Below are 3781 nucleotides of genomic sequence, written 5' to 3'. Positions count from 1 at the left end.
TTTTCCAAACAATGATCTAAGTGTTTAAGACCAAAGAACAACTTCTGTCAGAGCTGAGATAGTGTGCTCTGTGCTAAAGGGCCAGGTGGGTTTGCATATTTAATATAATCTTCAGGTCTTTTGCAATAAAATAACTATTCCTGGTTGTGAAAGGATAGTTTTGTTCATTTGGAGAATTCTGTACCAGACTAGTCATAAAACTGCAAATCTGAAACATATTATTTTAAATAACTAGACAACTTTGAGCATTAAAATCAAAGTGCATTCAAATTGAGGCAGAATATATAGAATGCTTTGGTAACATGGATGCCATGTTTTTAAATAGACTTTTATTGTACATGGCTTATCCAGCATAACTGTGTACTTCAACAGTGATTACAGTTAAGTCATAGGTGTATCTTCTGCGAAAATCTTTATTGTGTCATGAGCCATATTGCATAATCAACAAAAGGCATACGGATAGACACTTCTATTGTTAATTAGACCTGGTGCTTTGACAATAAAAGTGAGAATGCTATCTTTTTACCTGATATTATGTTTGATTGTTTTCTGTGGCCACTAGCCTAAACTACTAGAGTCGGATAGTTAGGTTAGTTGGATGCTGGGCCACTCGATGAATTGCTGGTAGTTACATGGAGCACACCGTAGACACCATTTCTGGTTACTCATTAAAAGTTGGCACCTTTGCATTTTCTGTCATTTATGTGGGTGATTTATTACATTTTAATGGCTTACACAAATGGATGTTTTGTATTGTGTGGTTTTCAAATAAGAATGTTAACTCTTAGAAAGTTTTTTTTGAAATAATTCTTAATTATATAGGAATGTACTTGGATCCTGTCCATATCAAAAGATAAAACAATTGTTTTTCAGCATATGTATCCTCCTCCCAAATATACCTGAACCATCATGGTAACTTTGCACTGACTCTAGACAGGGATATAAAAAATAGATATTTACATTGGATATTAAAGTATACAATTTTTTTCCATGGTAACCCCTGAATGATTATTTTAGACAGAAAAATAAAAACTATACCAAACCCCATTTTAATTACATTTCTTGCATAATGAACTTTTAACTTGTGATTGAGTTGGTATATGTGTGAGATAAAATGTATGACTTTGTTTTTCAAAAACTCATTAAACTATGCGAATAGAGGTATGTTTTGGGAAAAATCAGTTTTAAATTTAAAGTGAAGTTGGCATTTTCAGTATGTACCTTGAAAAGGAACATTGACTCAATTAAAATGCCAAATAAATGAGTTTTCCAATTTTTAAAATAAAATATATGGTATTTTTCACAAGAGGTTTTGGGAGAGATATTATAGATTGAATATTTTCATTCTGGAAAAAGAAAGCATGCACTTTCATTTCCTACATTTGGCAACAAAAACAAAGCATCAACTCAATATATGATTTTAAAATTATCATTAATTATTCTATGTGGTTATATGTGCAGAAATTTTGATGTGATGTGGTCACCGCAGACAGAAAAACAAACAAAAAACAAACACACAACAACACTTGTGAAATGGGGCATAGAATTAATAGAATTTGTTCAAGGATTTGTTTTTATTTCTTATTTTGATGACATATTACAATACTGATAAATTTAAAATTAACACAACAACAATTATATATCTTTCTGGCATTTATTCCACAGTCCCAAGGCATCACACTTATGGGCATGGGGCTTGGAGAAAATGATGACTAAGGAAACTACCTGATCTTGATCTTAGTTAAGACCTTTGGACAGAGACGTAACAATAGGTACTCGCTAATGACAAATGCACCAGCGGTTAGTCTAAATTTTGGATAAAAACTCTGGTTAGTGGTATTTTGCTCCATACATCTCTCTCAAGGGCAACTTCAGTAGGAACAGGATTTTGACTTTCTAATCCTGCCCACACTCTGGCACCACTAATTGGAGGCTCTGTGGTCAGTAGAGTAATTCTTAGAAGACCTCTTTTCTCTCTTCTTCCCTCACAATGTTCTTTCCCCCTAGTAACTCCATCTATGAGAGCCACAAAGCAAGATGCATGAGGATTCTTTATGCTCTAGGGTGATTTTTGCCTACACTTGTCCTATATTTGGCACCAGAAGGATCATCATTTTCTCCTATGATGAAATTTTCTTATTAATTGGCTCAAGTGCTCTTCACGGGGATAGGAAATTGTTGAGTTAGCATTATTTGGAATCATTATTTTACTCCGATCCACTAGCTGTCAGTTCTATAAAAATGCAAGGACACATAAATACTATGTAAATAAATACTCCGGAAATATATAGGTGCCATATGCTTTAATTTCTAAGTGGAATGGTTGGAAAGTGAACAAGGTATAACCTACAGGAGAGAGTGAGAAAAAATATATATAATATATTTTTTTCTACCCCAGGTTATGTGACAGGTTTTATGATCAGGTTGCCATTTGTTATGGCTGAGTTTCAAAGATTTAATCTCAGCTCAACACCTAGTGAGAAATGCTGCAGGAATGACCTTTCCAAGGTGATAGTTTGTTAATTGAGAATACTGGCAGTTGTTTTCAATTCTTTAGTTCTGTATAGGTACTGGTTGTTCCTGTCCAATTATACTTCTGCTGACAATATTCCTATCTGTGTTTGCACGGAGTAGACCCTTGGCAATATGTCGGAATCTAACCAGTCCTTCTTGAGGTGCAGGCACTAAGAGGAGCTCTGGTTCACTGGCAGGGGCAGCAGGACAGCAGATGGAGTCAAAATCACACTCAACACATACTGTCTTAATCTTAACTACTCTGAGATATAGAAGGTATATTTTCATTACAAATAACTACATGTCGTGGGTGCAGGTGTTTCTGTCTAAAATACAAAACCTCAGTTGTTAGCTGGTGGTTTACTGTGTGTGTGTATATAGTAGGTTTCCCCTGTTATCCAAAAATAGCTGAAATTCCACCTTTGGATTTCTGTTGGATAGCGGACATGGGTACTAATATAGGTCTTTTGAAAAAGTGAAGTGGCATAATAAGAACTTTGAAAAGCAGGGGATAACGGTAGATGGAAAGACACCTGGTATATAGGATTTTACTGCATTGTATATTTTTCATACGTTATTTTTGGTGCATCCTGTCTTTAACCTCTTTTTGGAAGACCCAAAGTTGCAGTGGGTCTATTTCTTATGGTTGCTCACTCATTTGTTCAAAATGATCCATTTTCTTGACAACTTCTATAAGGAGCTTTGAGTTCTGGAATCTTTTTTGTTTTAATCATTGAATTTTGTGCAAGTCCTGTTGTAGAATAAAGCAGGATGAAGTAAGTAGGTTTTTCTTCCTGGCATTCATAAGCAGGTATTTGTTCTCTAGCCGTACAGGAAGTGAGAGTTGGTCCTTGACTTCTTGTTCAACTACTTGTACATGGTTGCCTTAGATACATCTCACCGAGCTTTTAATTCTGTAACTTAAAATTTCCAACTACTGGAAGAATGGCTAATTGAAGTATACTACATTCTTCAGAAAGTTTACAGAGTTATTCTTGAAATTCATACTATTTAAGTTACATGAGAACGATATTGTCTATTGCCAGGGACCTTTTGGCTTGTCAGTATTAACTAAATTACTTCATGGCAACTGAAGAAGAACTTAAAAAAATACATAATGTTAGCCAATGCTAAAAATAAATAAAACACAAGTAAACCTAAAAAGCATATTACAGTAACCTCAGTTTCTTTGCCTACCACATAGTAGTTGCATTAAATCAATCCTCCTGGATTTCTTATACTACCATTACACTAGAACATTTCTACA

Source organism: Myotis brandtii, unplaced genomic scaffold (genome assembly GCF_000412655.1).
Source record: "Myotis brandtii unplaced genomic scaffold, ASM41265v1 scaffold47, whole genome shotgun sequence".
Classification (NCBI taxonomy): Eukaryota; Metazoa; Chordata; class Mammalia; order Chiroptera; family Vespertilionidae; genus Myotis; species Myotis brandtii.
The sequence above is the reverse complement of the archived record's forward strand: the minus strand, read 5'-3'. Positions refer to the sequence as shown.